Source organism: Bidens hawaiensis, unplaced genomic scaffold (assembly GCF_021521415.1).
Source record: "Bidens hawaiensis isolate Kalapana, Puna unplaced genomic scaffold, B.hawaiensis_p1.1 tig00009086_1, whole genome shotgun sequence".
NCBI lineage: Eukaryota > Viridiplantae > Streptophyta > Magnoliopsida > Asterales > Asteraceae > Bidens > Bidens hawaiensis.
Window position 1 is genome coordinate 521,549 of NW_027491668.1, and position 26,348 is coordinate 547,896.

General features: G+C 36.2%; 1 pseudogene across 1 annotated transcript; it reads right to left on the reverse strand.

Moving 5' to 3' along the window:
* Positions 1 to 9,615: 9,615 nt before the first annotated feature.
* On the reverse strand, positions 9,616 to 16,762 carry LOC143531196 (respiratory burst oxidase homolog protein C-like; annotated as a pseudogene). The gene is made up of 12 exons (XR_013134985.1): positions 16,177 to 16,762; positions 15,906 to 16,068; positions 15,741 to 15,789; positions 15,379 to 15,492; positions 14,854 to 15,276; positions 12,068 to 12,451; positions 11,888 to 11,983; positions 11,673 to 11,788; positions 11,492 to 11,594; positions 11,086 to 11,153; positions 10,459 to 10,999; positions 9,616 to 9,789 (listed from the first exon to the last, which is right to left on the reverse strand). The product of XR_013134985.1 is annotated as a respiratory burst oxidase homolog protein C-like (transcript).
* Positions 16,763 to 26,348: the final 9,586 nt, after the last annotated feature.

The window sequence follows — 26,348 nt, forward strand, 5'->3', positions numbered from 1 at the left end:
ACACAAGAAATGTTCTAAGTCATAAACATACTTATATGGAGGTACGCGCAGCGGAGCAACAAATTAAAACATACCTGCGGGGATGAAGCAGAAAAGTCAGCGCCAGCCCCACCAGAAGTATGCGCTGCGAAGACTTGTGGCATCGCAGGGCTGGCGCGGTCTCCCAAGGAGTCCTCAGCTTGAGCCCCCTCATCCTCCTCATCTTCTTGAATAGGCCTCTTCTCCTGCGACCTGGGGGGCTCCAAACCAGCATCGCGGAGAGGGCTGCGCGTAGGAGGAGGCGAGGGAGGTCTCGACGCCGCCAGTTCGGCGCGCAATACGGCTTCCTGCTCCTTTGTAACCCCAATAAGGGGAGAATCAGCACTAGCAGGAGCAGGACCAGAACCAGCGGCGACGCCAACGGCGCCAGGACTGTCGCCAGCAACTTGTACGCCAGCTACAACTCCTATGAACAAATCAACAAGGAAAAATGGTTTATGACTGAATCCAAAAGAAAAATAAAGAAGACAAGTGTGCAAAACATACCTTGGCGCAATTCTGTTCGCGCGGCGAACATCGCCATAAAGTTCATTCTACCCTTTTCAGAGGGTAGAACAGGGGACTCCGAAGCAGCCCCCGGCGCAGCCTCAGCACCTTGTGGCGCCTGTGGCTGATCTGCTACCGTCGCCGGTTCTGCAAACATTCAAAGGAGCAAAGGTTTAATAACAATTCAGCCAGATGAAGATAAACAAAGTATACCTGTTGCAGGCGCGGCACTGCTTCTCTCTTCAGCCGCGCGAACGGAGGAGGTGACGCCACCATACCTCAAGTGGACAGGAGGTCTGCCCACTCTCACAGGCAGGGAAGCTAAAGAAACCTTGGTGGTAAACACCTGGGTTTCCTTAGGTCCCTTCGTTTGAGCATGGGGATGAGCAACATGGGTGTCATTTTTCTTCTGTTTCTTACTGGCCCCTGCGCCAGATTTCCCCTTAGCTTTGCGCTTTAGTAGGGGCGCCTCCTCTTCCTCCTCCTCCTCTTCCGCGAGCTCCAGCTCGTAGTTTTCAAGCGCATCTGCAAAAACAACCAACAGAACTGTTAATAAACTTGGGTATTCTAAAGGAATGAGCATACGTGCGAAGGCTTACCAGGCGCGTCACTGTCAAAGTCAAATTCCAAATCCACTGGGATGAACATGTCATCGAAGCGATCTGGGAAACCAACTTCCCCAGCGCCAAGCGCGACGGAGCCACCCTCCACTTGTTCATTATAAGCGGCAAGGACATAATCCTTGGTGACTGCGCAAAAACAAGTCAAGTGATATCAGCAAAAGAATTATGTTCGCGCAGAAAAAATAAATAAAGCAATGAAGTAAACTTACACAACCCGTCGACTTGGATAACGGGCTCAAGCGCGCTGTCGGCCCAAAGCTTACTCATGCCGACCCCCACCAGCGCCTCCTCGCAAATTTTCTTCGCGGGGGATGGTTCGGCGGTCAGTTTCTTAACCCAGGCGCCAGTTGGGTTCTTGAGGACACCCTCATCCGCAGGCGCAGAAGAGATAGAGCGCATGGTCATACGGATGGGTATCACACCAGCCCTAATGTAAAAGAACCTCTCAGACCAGTCATGAAGGCTCTTGAATGAAACAGTGGAGCACTTCACCTTCTGACTGCGAGGAATAAAAGAGATCCAATTGTCTTGGATCTTGGGCTTGTAAAAATACTGAAAGCGCCGAGGAGTCGGCTCCTCGCGCTGGGATTTGCACATGAACTCAAAGTGAGTCACGCGCACGAGTCCAAACGGATGGACTTTGGATATATGAATCCCATAGAACTTCAGCAGTGCACCCACAAACCTTGTTATCGGGAGACGAAGGTTGCAGTGGGTGAAAAAGTGGCTATATAGGGATATATAGCCGGCAGGCGGGTCCGCCGCCGTTTGCCCGGACCTAGGCAACATGCAGCCAAACAGGGTGGGAAAGCCCTGAGAGGCGATGAGGTTGTCGAGATCGGCCTGCTTCAATTTGCAGAGGATTTCATTCCACCTTTTGGTGGCCTTGGTCCTCCCTACTTCCTCCGATGTGGTCTCAACAACCCTCTTCCCTTTCCCCTTTTGCTTCAATGTCAACATCACCACAGACTTCACACGGCGTCTTCGAGAGGCAACAGAGGTGATTGAGGGGCTAGACGAGTCTGAACTATCAGACATACAACTGCAGCAGCAGATAATCGAAAAATCGAAAAGATGAATACACTCAATTCAGAATATGAAAGGCAGAAAATCGAAAATTTGCAACAATGAAGATGAAGATAAAAATTTCCTAAGGGCCTGCTTTTATAGGCCCAGGAGAGAGAAAAATGGTAACTGATGGGATTTCACGCGCCTCCACTCGCAGGTGTAAGCCAACGAGGGCGCGGCACGTGTCCCAAACACTGTTGAGGGGACATAAAAACGTAACGGACCTGCCACGGAGCAGAGACGCGCCCCCACTCGCAGGTGCTAACCAATGCGAGCGCGACACGTGTTCAAGACAGCTGTGTGAGGGGACGTGAAAGGCAACTGTAGCACCTCGAGCACACGAAACGTCTGACATGTTTACGGCGCACGTCACCAACAACTAACCACGTGTTTGGACCCTTCGTTTTCAACCCTTCGTTTTCAACCAAATGGATAGAACTTCGCGCAACGATGGAAACAACAAAGAAAACGACAAAACACCTTTTAAAAGACTAAATCAGTAAGTCTAATATCTATCTTACCGCGCTCGCGCGAGATAAGACACACATTAGACTGGGGGGGCTTGAAGAGGTATGTACCCGCCTCAACACCGAGCAAGGCGGGTCAACCCACAAGATAAGGACATTATGAAGGCACAAAGCCAAAACCTATGCGCATGGCGCATACAAAACATGCTCAGGCATCATCTGCCCAGGCACACATATGCTCGCGCATCACATATGCGCGCGGCGCATCAGCGCGCGGCGCATATCACATGCTCGTGCATATCACATCTGCCCAGACACACATGCTCGCGCATCACATATGCGCGCAGCGCATCAGCGCGCGGCGCATATCACATCTGCGCATGAAATATCTGCGCGTGAGAATAAAGAGAAGACCTCGCGCATCCTCAGGATGGGCGCATATCACACGTGCGCATAATCAACCTCGTCCTTATCCAAATCAGGATTAGGGCAACCTTGATTGTGCACGTCAGACAACCTTCCAGAAGGCATCTTTTTAAGGAGTAAGAATATGCTGATGTTGACAGCTGCCAAATGAAAGGTCGACAACTCAGCATGACACATGTGTTGCCACGTGATTACAACCAACGAGAAAGCGCCAGGTGTCCCAGAGGACATGTGGCGCAGTGCGATTGGAGGAAGCCAACGAGGTTGAGCCCAACCGGTGGTAACCCTAGCACTATAAATACAGCATCAACTCCACTTTGATGACACATTCATACTCAATCATTGACAGTTACAAGCAGTGATATCACATTCAATCATATTGAATTACATTCACTCACAATCAGTTACATACAAAAACGGACAGTCTCACAATCAGAGGATATTCAGCTATTCAGCAATACTCTTGAGATTCTTTTACACTCATTATCATCTTCTCCACAATATACTGATTCTCACGCAGGAGGGTTACCCCAAAGAGGACCCCTCTGTCCCTTTCTGAGGGGTAAGTAACGGCGCTGTTCATTTTGTAGGTGGAAGAACACAGACCCAGAAGAACCATCGGTGAAATAGTATAATCACACCCGAGGAAAGTAGATCTGCTACCAGCGAGTAGATCCACGTTTCTTCAATAGGATTTTTAAATAAATTGTTAGAGTATGATGTGGCGACGAGACAAAGCTTTGAATTGGTTTATGTGTGGTAATGCTTTAACTTCTTTTTTTGTTGTGGCTGCTTTTTTACGGAGACCAGGAAATCTAAAGAATGAGTCAAGTTCACGTGAAAAGGACAACAAAGTGTCAGGGCTTTACTGTTCAAGGTCTCCGGACAAAACATGTGTGCTTAATAGAATAAAGATAATCTTTAACTTTCCATTTACAGCAATCCAAAAAGTTGTTTTATAAGTTCAAGGTCTTCGTGGTTTCTACGGGTTGCCAAGATTTTTACGGTAGGTGTTAAAATTTAATATGAGACACTCAAGATTAAATTATATATATATATATATATATATATATATATGCTAAGTATAAAATGAAAACCAACTTAAGTTGTGAAAACTCTGGAAACCCATTATCAATCACATGTTTTTAATTAATGTTTAAATCTTGTGGTTCACAATTAAAGTGAATAAAAAATGTAAATATAAATATAATATTTTCTCTCTCCTGAAAACATATATAAAAATTAGTAAAAAAATGTTAAAAAATAGCAAAACATTTTTTTTCTGATGTTTCGATGTTTTGTATTAAATGTTACAACGTATATTACATGTAACAAAAAAAACGATATTACATAGGGTTTTCACGGGTTTTCACAACTCAAATGGGTTTTCATTTTAACCTTACTATATATATATATATATATATATATATATATGGTTAGTTTTATTTGAGAACTCAAAAAAAGTTAAGAACTTTTAGGAACTCTTAAAACCAAATATTTTTTTAACTTTTTTTATATATTAACATTATTTGAGACTTGTTTTATCATATTTATAAAAAAAATTTGATTACATATATAAATCACAAGTTACACATGTGTAAAATTTATGTGGTAAAAATTTACATATGTGTAAAAAACATAGATATGCGTAAAAAAACTAATTTTCATAATTGTAATCGTAAATATAGATGTCAAAACTGATAAAACTACACTTAAATAACATCAACATACAAAATTTTTTATAAAAAACGTTAGTTATTAAGAGTTCCTTTAAGTTCTTAAATAATTTAAGAGTTCTCAAATGATACTAATCCATATATGGTTATATATATATGTGTGTGTGTGTGTGTGAGATATCAAAATTTTATAAAAGCCGCTCAAGATTAAATCACATATTATGATATATTTGCATCCAGTCGAGTCTAAACTCTAAACTAGGTGTGTCATAGGCTCATAGCCTTAATAGGTTAAGTATGATGTTCATGTGACTTGTTTAATTGTCATTTTAATTGATGATTACTTAGATTTTCAAGATTCAAATACAATGCTTTAAGACCATCATCAATATAGGGTGTGTCTTGTGGGTGTTTTTGTGTTGACACTGGACCTAGAGGTGCACAAAAAACATAAACTCGGAACCGGTTTTTGTTATATCCGGGGTTTTTAATACCCGTACCCGACTCTACCCGTAGGGTACGGATAAGGTATGCATTTCAGTACCAAAATCCATACCCAGAACCGAGCCCGATTTATACCTTGTAATACCCGAAAACCGGAACCGGTTTTTTCAAATACCCGATCTATACCCGAAATTACCCGAAAAATGCCTGAAAAATACCTCTAAAAATATGTAACCCCTTAAAAAAAATCCAATATATACCCTAAAAAAACCCAGAAAAAACCCAAAAATAGGGTTTTTCAATACCCGGATATATGGTATTCAAATACCCGGTTCTATACATGACCCGAACCCGATGCATAGGGTATGGTTTTTTTAGAGACAATACCTAGACCCGAACTCAACCCGGGTATTACCAATACCCGATCATACCCGAATCCGATTCTATACCAAAACCCAGATATTTAAAAAACCCGATTTATACACCTCTAATTAGACCTCAAAAAAATACACTCCCTTTCTTCACATCTCTCTCCTCTTTCCTTCCTCTTCCCTCACAAAATGATTCCTAGAGCATTCTTTCACAATCCCTCTCTACCTTTCTCTTCCACACATCATGTGACAACTCCTAACAGGTCACTGGTCACGTGATAACACATTGACTAGGTGCCAAATTGTGATCAGTGCAACCTTGTACTGCACTTTTGACCAAGACCATGACATATTACATATAGTTTGGACCCAACCATCACCGTCCACTACCACCACCGTCCACCATCCACCACAACTGTCCATCACCACCGCCCACCATCCACCACCACCGTTTACCGCCTATCATAATCGTCTGCCACCAATCTTCCGCCACCACCCACTTCTACAGTTCGTACACCACCACCGATTATTTTAGCAGTCTACAGACGTTGAATAAATTCTATGTGCTGTGATATGTATGATATGCAACTAATTTCCAGCTTATGCAGACGATATCCAGTTTATAAAACAAATAGTATTATATTCTTAAAAACAAACAGCACATAAGTGTGATCGACTTTTGCCATCAATATAGGTCGATAAAAAACTATGAAATGGCAATAGAATAACTTACCATTTCTAATACTCCTTGAGATGGTTTGGTAATCGGGTTGGGTTGCTAGATCACCTCTTGAATCTTGGCCTATTGTTTGGAACGGACGATTAGTGACCCCAAAATAGTGGGTTTTTAGTTTGGGAGAGAGAGAGAGAGATATTTTTTGGGGGTTGGGGTGAGGGGGGGGGGGGGAGAATGGTTAATGAATCTGAGAGTTGGAAATATGCTAAGTGTTGGTGTTATAGACACGTTATAGGAAGGGAGAAGAAATAACGGTGCTTTGTGCGATCAACAATTGGCTAATAATGATGAGATCAGTACCGGTATTGAATGCAAAATTCGGGAAATATCGGTATCAAAAACTCAAAACTACCTGTACTAAATCTGCTCATCCCATGTTGTATAGTGCATGAAATCTTAGGCGTCACACGATATCATTCATTGATCAGCTAAAAGGTCTCGAGTGTGGGTTTGGGTTAGACCAAGGTCTCCACCAGTTGGTGGGTTGTGGGCGGTGTATACGCGTATTGCATACGGTATGAATATGTGTGGGTACAATACAAGCTACTATAAGACAAGTGTTGGGTTCTAAGAGAAGTTGGTGAACTAGAGATTTATATATGTAACTGGTTTTTATAAATAAAGGGGTTAGTATTTATATTTATAAAAACTAATCCATTACTTAATTTAAGTTAAGGTATCTAATATGGTATTTGGTTAAAATGATCTCTTAATCCATGGGGTTTGGGCCGGTTAGTTAAAAGGTAACGCGATTAGGCCGGTTAATACTTAATACAAAGGGTAAATGGGCCTAAAGTGGTGTAATTACTAACTCTATTTCTTGATATGCATGAGCTTAAAATTGGTTAACCTTGAAATGGGCCTGAAAGCATAATCTAGTTGGGTCTTAAGTTTAACTAATTAAGAATGAATAAGAATAATTTATTAACTGAATTTGGGCCTCACTAAATTAACTAAATGTGGGCCGGATCTCAGAGCATTCCCAACCCATCCTCTAAAATTATGTGAGAAGGTTTTGTAAATTATAGGATGGGATTGTGAGTGGTTGTGAGTGTAAATTATAAGGTGGAGAGAAAAAAGGTAGTGATTTTTTGTAAATTTAGAGAAAATGTAGTGATTTTTTTGTAAATTATAGGGTGGAGAGAGAAAACTGTAATGAAAAATGTATAAAAAAATGTTATTTAATTGAACAGGAGAGAGAAATGTAGTGTTTTATAGGGTAATTATATGATATATATGGATATAGAAATAAAGAACTGGATGAGAATGCTCTAAGCTATTTTGATTTTGGTCTGTGGATTAAGCCCACATAGCATGTGGCTTTGGGTTTGATATGTCACATTTCGGGTTAGAATATAACTAATTTAAAAGCAAAAACTGGACCCATAATTTGGGGTCCAAATTTCTTTTAACTTTTGTCGTTTACGGAACTTGAACTCAAGACTTGCAAAACCCTTAGGACACAAGGTGTTTAAAGGCTTTACCAATGGACCATCACACTTCACACCCATTAGTTACAAAATTTGAGTTGATTTGCTTCACTTTGAATTCAGCAAAAAAAAATTAATAAAATAAAAATTTAATTCTGTTTTTAAAATTACTGCAAACTTCAATTTTTATAGCATCAGAAAAATCAAGTCTATAAAATTAATTAATTAATAAAAGATTAAAATGTCAAATTACCAAAGTAATATTTAGCAGTAGTATCAAAACAAATAACCATATGATCACATTTGAAGCTAATCCTTCAAATGCCGACGTGTGATTTCCCGGGAGAACACCCAAGCTAAACTTTAAAATCAACTTGGGTCCTGTTAAAACAACATAGTCTGACCAGTGTGGGATAACATGGCTCTCCAAATTGAAGAGTGTGGTAGCCTTACACACAAGAAAATTTTCGTTCTAAAAAACAAATTAGACCACCATTGATAAGCACAAGAGATTTACCTAAAAATAAAGTGTGTCAAGTGTCACCTACCAATTTTACCGGTCATGATTCTACATACCACATAGTGGTATACCAGTTAGCCAGTTAGGATAGTTCACGGTTTGCTTTAAATCCGTGAACGGTCCAAACCGTTCATCAGCTTGTTTCATTGTCGGTTTTCTTCCCACACCTTCGGTCGGCTGGTTTTAAAAAATTATATCCATAGTAAACAGTTTGGATTTCGGTTCTTGTAGAAAACCGATCGTATAAAACAAGTTCGAACCGTGAGACAAAGTTATATTCTCTGTTTTTAAGACTTTAATTGTCTCAGAGACATTAATTTGGGTTTTTTTAGTAAGAGTGAAAAGGGATAAATAATTAAAGTGTTAAGTACCTTTCACCACCAAATTGTGTTGTCTTTAGTTCCCTAATGTCACCTTTGTGTACACCAACCCCTTTGACTTAGTTTCCAATTTGAAAAATATCTCATATATTACTTTTTGACCCAAGGAGTTTTATAAAAACTCTGTAATAGAAGCTTAGACTTTTTTAACCATTAAAATTTTGTTTCAATCTAAACACTACATATCTTTAAGTGATTATATATATTTCAACCAATTTTTGTTACTTAAAAGGATATTGAAGTTGCAGATTACTTGTGTTAGGGGGTGTTTGCCTGAGTTTCTAAAAATTGCTTATTTGATTTTTGAAAAATAAAAATAATTTTGAAAAGCTCTAGTTTGAAGCTTTTGAAGCGTTAAAGTAAAGCTTACCAAACAGCTTTTGCTTTCTAAAACAAAATACACAATTTTTAAAGGCTCATCCAAACACACCCTTAATTAGAATTGAATGTGCAATCATCCAGAATGGGTATGGTGGATCCATTGTCTGATCGTGCCATCAACCGAGGGCTCTTGACTCGATCAACATTTGATCAATTTTGGACAAAACATTGGTGGACGATGATGAATCTTATTTATTCTGACTAGGAGCTTGACGATCGGTCCACGGTCCACCCATGCACCATCATAAGGCTGTTGATGTCTTTATGGCTTGATCTAAGCAAATTTTAGGCTTATTTTATAATCTTATAAATTTCTTAAGATTAGCATTTAACCTATATGTTTAGTTTTTTTAACATTATCAAAATATGTACTTTATAATATATACACACACCCATCAACACATTTTACACCTTTATGAACATTTGTCACTTCCTTAACTACTGGCAAGTTTCATTACAAAAACTATCATTAACAAAATGAAATAATTTGAATACACCTAATTATCAACGTAACACTTATTGGTCAATATATACCCATAATGGTCACGAGATACTGGGTCTAGCTGGATCATAATTCATACATACAATTTTCAACAATTAAAATAATTTTATTATTATTTTTTCTTTTAAAGTTAGAAATTTTCCTTGTGAAAGTCAAATTTAGTGCTAGTCTTGTGTGAAAAGTCTGAAGCCAGTTGTTTCAACTCTTTGACTGGTGCTGGTGCTCCACAATAAAATACTCCTGTAATTTATAAAACTTCAATGATACAAAAAAAATAACAATGTAAATCAAAAGATATGTTTATTACTTGGTGTCTAAATCCAACCTTTTTAAATTTATAATAATAATAATAATAATAATAATAATAATAATAATCTAGTTTCTTTTATTAGCTCAAAATCATTATTTTAGTTATTTGACTCAAAATCATAACAAAGATATATCATGGCGGTTAATAGATAACCACAACCATATCATTCAGTTATGACGGTTTTAGATTAATCGGTTTTAAAGGTTATAACAGGTCGGTTATGGGTTATTCAACCGTGAACATAAACATAGCTAAAAATAGCTCAAAACAATATAAATATGCATTATTTGAGCCCAAAAGTTTGGGCTTTAACTATTTTGAAAATGGAATAAATTGGTAACAGCAACACATTTGTATATGTATTAGTATATTACATAGCATTAAAAAGTACATATAATCTATAATATTAAATAAATAAATATATCGGGTTTTTTTTGGTGGGGAGAAGGGGGGGTGGTGTTAGAAACCTTGTTTGATCATAACCGACCCACTATTGTTGGTTTTCAAAAAAATCATTAAACCTACCCACCAGTTTCTGATATGATTTAGTTATATCGGTTCGATTTTCAAAAAGCAAGAATAATATTAAGAAAACTCACCTATGCTTTGACCACTATGAGTAAGAGCAACTTATAAACACTTCTCCAATTAGGTTTCGCAAAGTGAGACTTGACCCGAGTACCCGAAACCACATCAACGCCGTTTTTGGCATGATTTAGCGACTGAAGCATCGTGATCAAAGCCGATCTAGCGTCCCCTTCTTCGTAAACACTCATACAATAATTATGCATCTCGATCACACCATCTTGGTCCGTTTCCGCCACCTCATTCATCACCCCTTTAAACCAATCGAACGAGCCTTGTTCTCGCGTGACCCAATAAAAAAAAGCCCGAGTCGTCTTAAAGTTGCCCGTCGCGTTCTTTTTACCTTGCAGTGATGCTTGTGGCAATGCGGGTTGGTTACCGCTCTCCAAAGCCTCGTCTTCGTCTTGTTTCGCTTTCATATTGTTTACGATGTCTTTAACGATGCTGATCATCGGGGTTGCACCGATGCCTAACCCAACTAGCAACACTACATCGTATTTCTTGTAGTCTTGGGCGGGTGCACCATACGGCCCGTCTATTAGAACTTTTGGGAAACTGTTGTTTGATTAAAAGAGTTAGCAATCAGGTCAGGTTTTTTTATAAATGAAACGAGAAGTTGTGTTTGTAACGGTGACACTTACTTCGGGTTGTTGCCTTGGTAATCCGCTCTTAGGAGTCCGCTTTTGCCATTAGCCGGTGGTTGGCATACCTACACATAACAAAAAAAATAGTCATAAAATAAACGGGTGAAACGGGTTGTGGTTTTATAACAAACGGACCGTTTTCGGGCCCCGTTTCTAGTGTTAAATGGGCCAGTCAAGATATGTTTAATGCATAAAACTTCTTAAATAACTTCAGTCATAACATTAAACTATTATTGAAATTATAAATATTAATAATAAGTTTTTGCAAGCAAATTATTCACTACAGGTTAATTTTTTAAAAGAAAAACAGTTTTGGGCCAACCGGGCCGGTTCCATTACTAAGTGGATCCATGTTGATCCATTATGGGCCAGGACTTATGCTAGTTTTGGCTCGAAAACATACCCGAGAGAAGACGGTTTTAAGTTGTCGGGTCCAGTCTCCGAGGGTTCGAATATGCACACTTAAGTAGTCATCTCCGGGTGCAGAAGTTATCGAAAACGGGTGCCTGAACAACGGTTATAAGTTAGTTTACATAAAATATTTATTTGCAAAATGAGCATTTTTATCCCTTTAGGCGACTCACCATTCGAATGGAGAAACCGCCTTGCAGTTAACGAACATGTACTGCCCGCTTTTGTATTTAAAACCGTGAGGCTTCGACATTTGGAGTGCCAACACGTTCCCAGGGTAAACCGCCACCTAGAAAACACAAAATTATGTCAATAAAGTGTTTTGGGTTAACTCAACCTGACCCTGTGACAGTGTGACATGACCATTTTGTATTTTTGTTAACATTACCTTTAATATCTTGACAGGCTTGACACTAGACCTTAAGGCCCGGGTCAATCTCTCACCCGCGTAAAGCAATATTGGAACCGCCAAGTACATCCAAGTCTATCGTTAAAAAAATAATAAAAAAATAAAATTAGCGGTCACGAAAAATGTTCATACGACCGATCTTATAACGTTTGCACTCACCGTCTTCTTGTTCCATTCTTTCGTGAGGTAAAGTTTGATACCGTGAACTATGAGAAGAGTATAAACGATAATGAATAAGTGATGTGAGTACCAAAAGGCATTAAACCCCGTTAGTTTTTTTAGAGGCTTCGGTAGGTTGAGTCTACCACGCCTTAGCCACGGGGTGGCTAAAGTAAAGGCTATGGCCATTAGAACCACCATTATGATCCCGGTGTACCCTTCGGCTTCTTTCACAAAATGCCAATAGCTATCGGGTTGTTCGCCAAAATATTGAACCATCGGTTCGTACTCTTCTTTGGTTGCAGCAAGAAGTCGAGGGAAATCACATGTCAAATGTGAAATCGCATGGAGCCCGACTCCAATAGTGATCCCGACCGCAATCACCTAGTATACAAGGTAAAAGTTACGCGTGAGATGCCCGAGTGTCTATGAGTTACAAAGAACATTAAATCTAATATATCTAATACACTGCTAGAAAACTGACTTTCAACGATAACAAGAATACATGTAACAAAATAAAATATTTATTTTTTCCCATCTTAAAAAAGTTTTATAATATTAAAAGATGGTTGAAATGAAATGTTTATTCTTCTTTTAGAGATGGTTGAAATGTAACAAAAGTTTTATAATATTAAAAGATGGTCTAAGGCGGTTGGCCCAGACAACATACCCATCGAGGTGTGGAAGTGTCTGGGGGAGGAAGGAGTCATGTGGTTAACTTCTCTGTTCAATAGTATTCTCAAATCAGGTAAGATGCCAGACTAGTGGAGGAGCAGCGTTGTAGTTCCTTTCTATAAGAACAAAGGAGACGCCCAATGTTGTGGTAACTACCGAGGAATCAAACTACTAAGTCATACTATGAAGCTATGGGAAAGAGTGATTGAGGTTAGACTTAGACGAGAAACTCAGGTTACGGTCAACCAATTTGGCTTCATGTCGGGGCGTTCCACCACAGAGGCAATGCACCTTATAAGAAGATTAATGGAAAAGTATAGGGAGAAGAAGCGTGATCTACATATGGTGTTTATTGACCTAGAAAAGGCCTACGACAGTGTGCCACGACAGGTGCTCTGGGAGTGCTTGGAGGGTAAAAGAGTGCCCAGGAAATACATAGAGATTATTATGGATATGTATACCAGGAGTGAAACAAGTGTCCGTGCGCCAGTGGGGGATACTGATTTCTTTCCTGTAGAGGTAGGTCTTCACCAGGGGTCAGCGTTGAGCCCGTTTCTTTTTGCAGTAGTCTTGGATGAGTTGTCAAAGTCGATTCAGGGGACTCTCCCGTGGTACATGATGTTCGCAGACGATATTGTGTTACTTGCTGAGAAAAAACAAGATCTAAACATGAGGCTTGAGGAGTGGCGAACAACCTTAGAGACAAAAGGTTTAAAGATTAGCCGATCTAAGACGGAGTACCTCCACTGTGATTTTGGTGGGATAAACGACAATGAAGACGCACAGATCACAATTGAAGGGCAGGTGGTCCCGCAGGTAACGAAATTCAAGTATTTAGGATCATTTGTACAGAGCGATGGGGAATTAGACAGAGATGTGACCCACCGAGTTCAGGTAGGATGGTGTAGATGGAAAGCAGCCACAGGTGTATTGTGCGACAAGAGTTTCCCGACTAAACTAAAGGGAAAATTCTATAGGGTGGCAGTTAGACCTGCAATGCTATATGGAACAGATTGTTGGGCCATCAAGAAGGCACAAGTGCGGAAGATGGAGGTAGCAGAAATGAGAATGCTACGTTGGATGTGTGGGCACACAAGACTAGACCGAATAAGAAACGTTGTGTTTCGCGAGAGATTAGGGGTGGCGAACATAGCAGACAAGATAAGAGAGTGGAGATTGAGATGGTTTGGACATGTAAAGAGAAGACAGACGACGAATCCTGTTAGATCCGTAGAAAACATTACTATAGAGGGGAGGAGGGGTAGAGGACGACCGAAATTGACTTGGGATGAGAGGATTAGGCATGATTTGATAGACCTAAACCTCTCCGAGGACATGGTTGAGGATAGGAATTCGTGGAGAAGTAGAATTAAAGTTAAGGATTTTTAGAGAGATTTGAATACCTTAGGGCTTAGACTTAACTTATTTTGGTCACATACCATAATGGTATTTCCCTTACATATATTATTATTATTATAATTATTATTAGCTTTTATATAGCTGTTAAACTGTGATCTTATTATTAATATTATTATAATTAGTAGTAGTTTTTATATAACTGTTAAACTTTGATTTCCTTTATTTTGCTTCATACACATGTACTTAGAGCCGAGGGTCTCTCTGAAAGCCACCTCTTTATTCCTTTGGATAGAGGTACGGTGTGCCTACATCCCACCCTCCACAGACCCTACTTATAGCTTTGCTGTCGGTGGGATTTTACTGGGCATGATGATTGATTGATTCTTCTTTTAGAGATTCTAGAAAATGATATTAAAAATTCCGTTTATATATAAAAACGGCACATGTGTAAGTCATGCGTAAGTCATGTGTAATGTATATTATCTATGATCTGCCTACACATGTGTAGGAAATCATTAAAGCTTTTATGGGCGAATTCATTTAATGCTTTTTATGTACATTACATGTATATTTGTATTTAAAATTAAAAAGTTTGAAAAATACGAATGGTAAAATTTAAACATTTAAGGTTTGTTATTTTTGTTCTCGCAGTAAATTTGTATTTTTTTATTTTTTAACAAACTTCACCCTTTATCGGGGTCGTCGCTGAAAACCCTTGTAGTGATATGAAAAAACATTCACTATAAACCCACCTTGTGAAAGTTGAGATTATCATCAAACGGAACCACAACACCGAGTTTAGTCTTGTTTCTAAGCCACGTGATGGTGTTCCGACACACGGGTAGCAAAATAAGAGCCATGTTTAACTTAAGCGTCTAAGCCGCGCCTTTAGCAACACAAACACAATGTCCCATCACATCAAACGCAGCGCGATGCTTGTACTGAATATATTTCCAAGTAAACAAACCCGCCATCACCCCAATCCATAGCGCGATCACCCAAACTCTCTGCCAGTTATCTTGTAAAAAGTACTTAAATCCATCGTACCCTCGTTGTATTATGTTCCTATCGTTTGCGTTTCTAAGCTTTTGACTCAACATCACGCTTAAATTTTTGCTTTCGCCTCGCACTGTTTGTGTCGGGGCTTGTAGTAAAAGGGTCTCCAAGCTCTCGATCTGGTTTTTCGAACGCAAATATGTCACGTTAATCGATTTTTTTAAGGTTGTTTAATATATTGTATCAAATGTTGTTAAACTAAAATATTTAAGAATGTGTACCATGATGTAACCTAGGTTGTCCGGATCTAATTCTTCCATAATCAATGCTGCATACTCATCTGCTTGTTTTTGTATGTTTGATAACTTGTTTGCTGAAGCACTCAAGCTTATAATCTGTATTATATAAATAATTATTAAAGAATAAAATAAATACTAACAAAAATCCCATTATCATAATTGAGGTGGTGAAAAAAAAAACACTATTATTTAACCTCTTTGACTCGTTTAGATAAATTGGTTATAACTTATAAAGTATTTCGGTTTAAGATTCATATCTTTAACATGAATAAATACATGGGGTTGAGTTGATTGATCAACCTGTCAACCCGACACCATCCAAACCTTGTTAAATAATATCATACCTCTCGAACTTCTTCTTCGCTGATACGGCCATCGGCATCTTTATCAACCCTAAATTTATGTTATTGAATTAGTGTAAGCGTTATCATATCAAGAATTAAAAAAATTAATTTTACTTAACTTTTAACTTATGAATAAATATTATAAATTTATAATTAAATTATTACATGTCAAAGAAAGTTTGAAGCCTTGAATCAAAACTTTGATCAGCAATTTGGTCCCAAAACTCCTTCAACTGAGCTTTGTTAATCGCACCGCCGGAGATATTTCGTCTCCGGCTAAGCGCATCGAAGAGTTCCACGGCGAATTCTTTCGAATCCTTGTTCATCCCTACCAGAATTTTAAAAAATAACAAAAAAATAAGAAAAATTACATTCAAAAAATTTTAAAAATAATAATAATAAAAATAAAACAAAAAAATTTGAATTATGGATTTACCTATGCATTCTCCGAAAAGAGCCCGGGGAAGCAACCCGGTGGTGCCGGCGGTGATATCATCAAACCGCTTCTCTAAGGCGGCCCATGCAACTCCTCCATCAGCTTTACTAATAAACTTGAGCCCAATAAGAGCATGAGTTGCCGCGGACTTACTCAGGTCATAACGACCGGGTGGGGGCCGTCGTGAGAATGACGTCAGCTTTTTCAACTCCTCCGACACCTGTCGGATCCTGGATGACGCATGTCTCACGACGGCCGCCCCAATAGACGTCCTCTTTTCCAACCCTTTAGCCAATAAAGTCAGCTCCGGGTCCTCCACGTCAGCACCGCCAGCTGTCTTCACGCTATGAACCGCCACCGAATCGCCACCAACATCTAACGTGATCTCCACATACTCATCCTCGTTATTTTTCGACCTCACACTCCCACCAACACTACTACTACTACCACTACCATCGTCCGGGATATTAAACCGAGCGCTTTTACGAGTACCTCGTTTATTCAACGGCCCGCTGTACACCTCCGAATCAGAGCGACGACTCGTGCTCTCCGGTAAGACGTCATCAATGTTACCCATTTTTTGCATTTGATTAAAATCCAAAGGTGTAACGTTTTTTTATTGTGACAAATTTAATAAACAAAGAGATTTTGAAGAACTAATAATATGCTTAAGATTTATATATGAACAAGGTATGTGTGAATTAAATTTGGGGTTTGAAGTATGAATAAGTATAAATGATTATTGAAGGTTAGTGGGTTAAAGAGTTGGTAAGAATAAGTGAGAAAGAGACCGAGTCAGCTGTGGTTTTGATTATGTCAAAATATGTATTTATTGATCATGCATAACGGTTATTCAAAATGTTAGTTATAATTTGTATTTTTGTAGAATCAAAGTAATGCTTTAACGTTTCAGGATCAAATATAAATTATTCTTAACATAAAAACAGTGATAACCAATGTGTTATTTATTATTAGAACTGTTTTTTATAAGTGTTTGTTGTTATTTTTTATTCGTATATGCTGATTTTCGATTATGAGACGTTTTAAGTATTTGTTGATTTATATTTTGTTGTTATTATTAGGTTTTATTTATTATGTTGTTATAAGTACTTCATGTTATTATTCTTTTGTTGTTATTATTAAGGTTTTTTTTTTGTTATTATAAAGCATTGCTTATATAGATTGGTATTGTAGTTGGTATTATTTTCTGCGTTCTCATTTTTAGTAGATTGATATGTTTCCTACGTTCTCATCTTAAGATCATTTTGTACATGAACCTTCCTCATACTTTCATTTGGCACTATATTTTAACAAAATTATTTATTATACATAGAAGAATTGTATATTATAACATTTATTAATTAAAAAATCACTATAAAAAATGTCATTTAGTGACATACATTTTTGATGACATATAACTTTAGTGCCGCTATTTTAGGTTTTAATGGCACTTTGTGTATGTCACATTTGCTTGACACACGCTTTTAATAACATTAAACATTTTTGCCATTAAATTTAGGTTTTAATGGCACTTTGTGTATGCTATGTTTGCTTGACACACACTTTTATAAGCACTTTGTATTTGTGTCAATAAAATTTAGTTATTTAATAACACTTTGCGTATGTAATATCTTTTTTGCAACATTTATAGTGACACAAAAATTTTGTCACCTGAATGTCATATTTGTCTGAGACACCTTTATGATCTTCAATTCCTTTTAATCATTTTTGCAACATTTATAGTGACACAAAAATAATGTCATATTTATGATCTTCAATTTCTTTTAATCATAAATCTACCGAGTTTTATATTCCCATTGAACACTCACACATTTTAAAAAATCTTAATTCTAAGGCTAATATGTTTTATTTTTAAAATATCGTTATGGATATTTCTTTTTAAGAACCCCATATAATACTAATATACTAGAGTAACTAATAATCAATTGAAATTATCCATCGACACCGTAACATATATATGCTTTTGGGGTTCTATATTAAAATGGATGATAAGCAAAAGAAACTATCGAATATGGTTGTGCCTTGGTTGTTTTAACACCTTACTTTCAAATTTGTAACCCGCGAGAATTTCAGATCTCCAGCAATAATGTTACATTTTTACTTTTTCTAAAACATATATGATACATATTAATCATTTCATTAAAATCAACTTATTTAATAACTATTTTATTCTTATTTTTTATAAAGAAATCCCCACCTCCGAGCGTGTTTAACCAACATCGGATGCGTTTCCGGCATCGAACGCATTAACCGATTTTTAAATTGTTTCGGACTCCTAATCAACGCGTGACACGTTTCGGACTCTTATTTATTAGCATAAGGCATTTTTTTTGTTTCATTTTCGGTCTGTGACAAACGCCACGACAACAAACCTGCCAATTTTGTTTTGTTTTGTTTGTGTAGACCTGACGGAAAACGACCGAATACCAATTTTCTTTTGTTATTGTTTCAATACTGTAATGAATGTGATGGAAACCGACCGAATTTTAGTAGACTCACCCGCTCAATGCCCGAGATCGACAACAGTTGGGCCCACCAACGCCACCCCATTGGCACATCTCAATTTTTATATGTTTTTTGTTTTAATTTCGGTACAATAACACGTGTAATCGAAATCGACCAATTCACGCCAACTTACTGCCTCAACGCTTGGGTTATACAACCACCCAGTTTTTACCGATCTACATCGACGCAACGCGCTGGGTAAAACACTAGTTATAATATATTTATAACTATTTAAATTCTATTCAAACCGTGCACTTTATTTACATATATTTGTTTGTATTAACATTTTTATAACTATATATATATATATATATATCTAAATGTAAATTAGTTTATCTTAAAAGTTGAAAAATAACTTCCCCCTTAACCAGTGGCGGACTCAGAAATTTTATCCAACGGGGTCCCAAATTTGGGTGGTTCGGATTTTTCGGGTCGAGTCGAGACAAGGAATATAATTAAAAAAAAAAACAATATCGTAATAAACAGAAATTTGATCATTACCGTTACAAAATCAATCAATTAGCTCTAAAATTCAAGTTTTTAACAAAACTAAGTCATAGTTTGATAATACAACATAAATTACCATTACAAAATCAATCAATTACTCATAAAATTACCTTTTGTGGCTTGTATGAGACAAAGTCGGAGACTAGGTTAAGAGGGGCGGAGGCTGGAGATGGCATAGTCCGGTGACGTAGAGGAGGAAGGTGAGCCGTAAATTTTTTGTTGTTTCATTGCTGCAAGTTTAAAGCCCTAATAAACTTATATCTAGTACGAATTTGTCAAATAATACACACACGGTTGTTCCCAATGCTACTTCATATAAATATAGGAATTTAAAAAGAAAAAAAACAAGGTTCACAAGACTTGAACACATGACCTTTCACTTGGAAAACAAGAAAGTTACCACTCCACCACATAGAAGTTTGTAGTATGGGGTCCTACTACTAATTTATATGGGGTCATTCACAAATTTAATATACCGTCTCTAAAGAATTTTTAAAAAACATTGGTGTCTCGGGACCCCAATCTCATATATGTGGGTCCGCCCCTGCCCTTAACATTTTCCCTGATTCTATATACTTCCCGCTGCAAATTTCAAGTCATTTGTTTTGTTCTTTCATGTGTATCTCCGCAGATGCAACGCTAAAGAAGGGGGCGTCCTTCTACTTCCCCTTCTAGTTCTCTTTCAGTATTAAGGATCAAAACAGATTGAATAAATTCTCCTTTTTATTAGCGAAATGTAAAAAACATATGCTTTTATGTCTGTAATATAAACCCTTAATCAGTCCATTGCCATTTGTAGGTTTCTTGAAGAGGTCTTAGAATTTCCATTCGCAGCCTTGGTTTTGCAATTTCTATCCATGGAGGACTCAAGAGGAGGGCGAGATTGTGATGAAATGCTTAAACTAACGGTGAGTTGTGTGATGTGGTTATGTGCTTATCGCGCTTATTACACTTAAATCTTAATATATTTGCTCAATATTTTGTTGTTTGTGAAAATAGGTACAACAACCTTTAAAATTGTATATGACATTACATGCTTATTAAAAGGTTAATTTACGATGCTAACAAGCAAGTATATAATACCTATAGGCACCATATGATACAAAGTTTTCGTGGACACAGAATTTCATGTAAACCGATTGAAATATTGCAGAATATGGTGAAATGTAAATTAGTCAAGCATTTTAAAGTTTGAAACCCGGATATATTATCACTTAATACTTTTCACTTTTTTGCATTTCTTTAAGTGAATACATGATTAAAATGTGTTTTAGGTAATGCATGTTCTTAGAGACATGTTAGAATACGAGTCTTTATCGATGAATTTATTTTTTCTCATTTTGTAAAATTAGGTGATGCTGCACTATACTATGCATGTAGCTGATATGAAGAGGTAACAACTACTATCAGATGCATGGCATTTCTTTTATTCAAGTGTTAATGTTTTTTTTTTCATAACTTTGGGCAGTACCTTTAATGAAGGAAAACGTTCTGATTTCATTAAATCTGGCTGAGCCTTACCATACACTCGGTCTTATATACAACTCTATGGGAGATAGAAAGAGAGCTTTAGAGTTTTATATGCTTCATGTACATTTGACTTTTAAGGATGCATCTCTTTGGAAGCTTCTTGTTAGATGGTCTATAATTTTTTAACCATATACATATAATAGTAAGTTAGTTTGATGAATATCTGTCATCATTTGAATCTGACTGATGCAGGGAACAAGGGAACCATGGTCAAGCCTGTTATTTTGTTGATCAAGCAATAAAAGCAGCCCTGAAGATATGAGACTGAGATATCTCCAGGTCTCACTTTTTCTTGAACTTGGAGAACATCAAAAGGCTGCTGAATCATAAGACCAAATCTGGCATCTTCAGTTCGTGACGTGTAAAAAAAAGTGGTTTTTTCTTTTCTAAATATCATAAAAAATATATATATATTTTTGACAGCCTTAGAGGAACTTGACTTTGACATTGATGCTAGGTTTGTCCAAGTGTCATATATGATAGAATTGTACTTTCTCCTCTTGATTCAGGTTAACCCGATTCTACATTTTAGACTTGTAACAAAAAAATGAACTTACAGATTTTTTTAATCAATACTAACGCTTGTTTATTTGGTTGGTGATGACAGGGTAGATATAATAAGAAGCTTTAGAGCTATTTGGAGCTAAGTTTTATAAAAGTGTAATTCTCACCCCAAAAGAATGTTTAGACACGTTGTGTAAACCTTTAGAATATGGAATGTGTTATTTATTACTCTGTTTTTTTCTAGCATTTGGAATGTTTTGGATTGAATTTATCATTGAAGTTATAATATTATGATTTCTACATTTACAATTTTGTCGCACTTTTATTTTATATTATAAATCTTGTGATTGATGTGGCAAAATTATGTGCCAATAAAAATAGTACATGTATTTAAATATAAACAATTTTTACTAACAAAAAGCTTGTGTCACAAAAGTCTTTTTTAGATTGTGGCATAAAAATCGTGTCACCAAAACTAGTACAGATATATAATTCATATTACTTTTTAAAGGCACAAAAATTGTGCCACAAAGTTGTTTTTTATATTGCGGCACAAAAAAAGTGACACTAAAGTTCATAACCTTTGTGCGGCATATAAAAAAAGTGTCACTAAAAGGCTTTAGCGTCACCACTTCTAGTGACACTTTTTTTGTATGCTGCACATTCTTTTCAGGGTCTTTAGTGGCACTTTTTTGTTTTTCGGTGACACTTTCTGTATGTCACTACATGGCATTTTTTTTGTAGTGAATAGTATTAAACAATATTAATCATATCTTGTGACGAAGCATGGGCTAAATCATTGAGATGACAAAAGTATTAAGGGGTGACCTGTTTCAATACCTATAATAATTTTCGAACTAAATCGTGAAAATTTATACTACTAAACGAAAAACGGGGGTGACGGGACCCAGGCACCAAGCAAGCTTCACCCTTGATCATACCATATAAAGATACTTAAAATTTCACATTTGTAAATTTTTGTAAGTAAAGAATATAATATAATTAACTATTGTATTTTTATTTTTCTCTAGACACTTTAAACTCTGGTATCATAATGTAAGTTTAAACGACGTGAATTTGAAAATGAGTATATATGACGTTATATTTTTAGGTTAATTTGTTGGACATGTTATACGTGAAATTATCTAGTAAATAATGGGTTGTAAAAATTTATAGTTTAAGAAAACAAAAACCCTCAAGGCAAAAACTTGGGAAATAAATATTCATTTGATCAATTGTTACACTTACACTAAAACAGACTCTCTAGGCTTATTATCAAGTTCATCGATGTATAGGCCAAATATTAAGAAAGTGCGTGTAACGTACAGTTACATGACAGAAACTCACGTTGCAAAGTCACATGACCCAAGGCAAAAGGGAGTTTCAAAACCGCGTTGTCACCATTAATTAATGCAAAATACGTCTTTTGTTGTTTCGGTTTATATTAATCACAAGTCTTTATAACGAGTTGTCGTTGTCTTAATGTTACTACAATAAATATTCGTATCCGAAACTCATTTGAAAGGAGGGTGGGTTGTCGATATCGTATTAAATTGCATGCTAAGTTTGTTAACAAATTTAAAGTAATTTTTTCTTATTTTTGGAGACTTTGATACGTAAAAGAATGATATGCAAATTTATTCATTATTTTAATTTTAGCCTATTAAATTTGTTTACCAGTATTTATTTATTACAAGAATCTAAGCATCTGTCTCCATTATTATTAGATCATTATCATAATTTTCGTTACTATAGTATTTTAATTATTAAAAATGTGCCTAATTGCCTACGTCCAACCTATCACTCTCAAGTACTGGTCGACCACTTTTCGTAAGGTGTTGGTTGGATACTTGTTTAAAACATGATAAGATATGTTAATAAAAAAGAAGTGTAGTATGTATTTTTTTTATTTTCTTAAATAATTGAAATTCATAGGCTAAATTCCATTATTTTTTCTTATTGGTACATGAAACTTAAAACCGTATAATAGTCATGACATATAAAGCAGTAAATGAGTCATATTCATGTTAGATACTTGTGTTAAACGCGTCGTTTCTAACCTATTAAACATGTTACAACACAAACAGCTAGCCATACTTTTTCTAAGGGTACTAGGGACACAATCATACAATAACCTAAAGAAACCGAAATTATCTAAATCTTACAACCAATCACATGAATCACCAAGTGACCAAACAATCTATATAAACTCAAGCCGATACAGATGGTGTTCCATCTATATTCAAACTAGCTATCCGAATATGTTCCAACCAATCACATGGTATTCCATAAATACACACACAATTAGTCATCTTTTAAATCACATTCGGGTTGTTACACCCTATCCTTATCCTATTTGATTGGGGCGCGTTTAGAAATGAAGTTGACTGTTTTTTTGAATTGTAGAAAATTTTACGTGTAAACCTATCCTTTCGGGGCTATGTCCAAGATCGACTTGTCGACGGCCGTGAGACCGTACCCCTGATACGCGGGAACCGGATGAAGTTCGTAAAGCCTCACCCTCTGTTGGATTCAAACCTGGGATTAAAATCCTGATTCGTCCCTTCACACAATGTCTGTCAAACTGACCCAAATAAGAATCAAACCTACGTCTCCATGTACGGAAGGACATCCACCACTAGATCAACTTCTCGTGATAGAAATGAAGCCGACCTAATAATGTAAAAATTATGTACCTAATCATTCTTATCAAATAAATACCGTACACATAGTTTATTAAAATAGGAAATCATGAGTTAAAAGTCTTTGTTATATTTATTATTATTATTATTTAATAATTGTTGTAAATCCGGTAGTGGTTTTTTATGATGTTATCATTATATATATCAAAGCTTATTCTATGTCCTTCGTCAAAAACATTAAGCTTGTTAACGTATCGAACATTTAGTGTTGTTTGGTGGAAAATTCGTTTATGTTCATTTATTTAATACACAAATGAACATAAACAAAAAAGTTTGTATTCGTTTAATTAAATGAACGAACGAAACACATGTTTCGTTCGTTCATTTAATTAAACGAATACAAACTTTTTTGTTTATGTTCATTTGTGTATTAAATAAATGAACATAAACGAATTTTCCACCAAACAACACTAAATGTTTCGTTCGTTCATTTATGTTCGTGAACGTTCTTTTATGTTCAGGCATATTCATGTTTAAGTCCATTTATTTATGTTCGTTTACATATTAACAGAAAATAATTAAATATTATCTAAGCGACCCATCTACTTAATGGCTTTATATTTATTCATGTTCATTTAAGCGTGTTCATTTATGTCCGCTTATCTTGTTTGTGTTCATTTACATTTGTTCATATATGCTTATTTATGTTTGTTTATATTTGTTCAAATATGTTCATTTATATTCGTTATATTCGTGTACTGTTCGCTTATATTTTAAATAAACGAACGCGAACACAAACTACGTGTCCGATTAAGCGTTCTTGTTCGTGTTCATTTAAAGTTAAATAAACGAACATAAACATGACCTTAGTCGTGTTCGCTTGATTCGTTTACATGCCTAAAAAAAATTGTTGAGTAAAAAACTGAAAACTATATCACAAAAATTTTATTAAAAACTATATCATAAAAATTTCATTTTTGCTCTTGCCTGTTTTTTTTGTTTTACAAATTTACCTTATCAGCCTTTTACACGTATTTTATATATCAAAACATTTGTTATGTTACGTGCAAATTATCAAATAGATATAAAATTTATTCGCCTATTTGAGGACTATATATTGGAAATGCGTAGTGAATGATTTTCGACCAGTCATTTTAAGGTCTTTTTTTAGTTGTCGCATGTGTAATTTGACGAAATATTGCATCGCAAACAGCAGTAACCGTTTGTAGTGATATAGAGATGAGTAAATGGTATAACGTACCCGCACCGAAACAAATATTTCGATACCAGTACCAAGTTTTTAAGAAAATCGAGATCAGAAAATTTTCGATCGGTATTGTTCGTTACCAGTATCAGTATTTATCGAATTTTTTCCTACTATAACGGTACAAAATCGGTAACGTACAGACATTTTCGGTACAAGTACGATATTTTAGGGAAATTCAAAATCGAGAAATTTAGGATCGGTACTGTTTCGTACAGTGGTGCCGATCCTATCCCTACATTGATATATGAAGATTTATTCTCTCTACGACTCTACGTTTAATTTCACTTAAAACATTTATTGGGTTTTATTTTTAAAATCAGGTAAAATAAATCAATATGAGAATGACGACTTTCTTGTATTTAAATTACCGTACTCTTCAAATTTGTAGAGCCCTGATGCTCCATTTTTGCCATACTATATTGTCTTAACCGGATATAAATAAATAAAAATAAATCAATATTAAACTTGAAATTAAAAAAATATATAAACTTTTGCAAATCATCTTTATTCTTTACCATTATTTTCAACAAATCTATTTCAATTTGCGGACTATGTAGTCGTCTACTTTGCCAAATCCATGTACTTCACCTACATGATTCTGAACGTACAAGCCGCCAAGCTTATCGTACAACCATCTGGAGTCAATTCAATGTTTTGGATTTTGTCTAAATTTCCTGGAAACATAGTTAAAATAGTCAGTTTTTTCAACGTGGGGCAACATTGTTTTGGATTCTTAGACGTCGTTGAAACGCTACAGTTTTCGTAAATATATAACGTAGATCACGTCACGCGTTTTATGTAGTAATGGTATTGACTTTAGTTTTTTTATTCACGTTTTATAAAAATTTTAAACCACGGATTTTATTAAAAATAATCCTATTAGAAATAAATAATCTTATCGTTTCTGTATTGGCCGATAATAATTTCATCTTTAAAAATCTTTTGTGAATCAGCTTTGAATCATCGTTTCGAGATAAATTTTACAACAGTCAACCCGTATCTTTCTTCCCATCAAACGCCCTAAAGCATCGGTTTGAAACTCGGAAAAAGAATTAACGATGTCGAGTGTTTTTTAACAAAGGTTCATTGTTACAAAAATAGTTAAAAGGTTGGACCGTTAGTGATTTTTAAAGATAAGATTATTATCAGGCAATATACAAAAGTTAAGATTATTTATTTACAATTTATCATTTTTT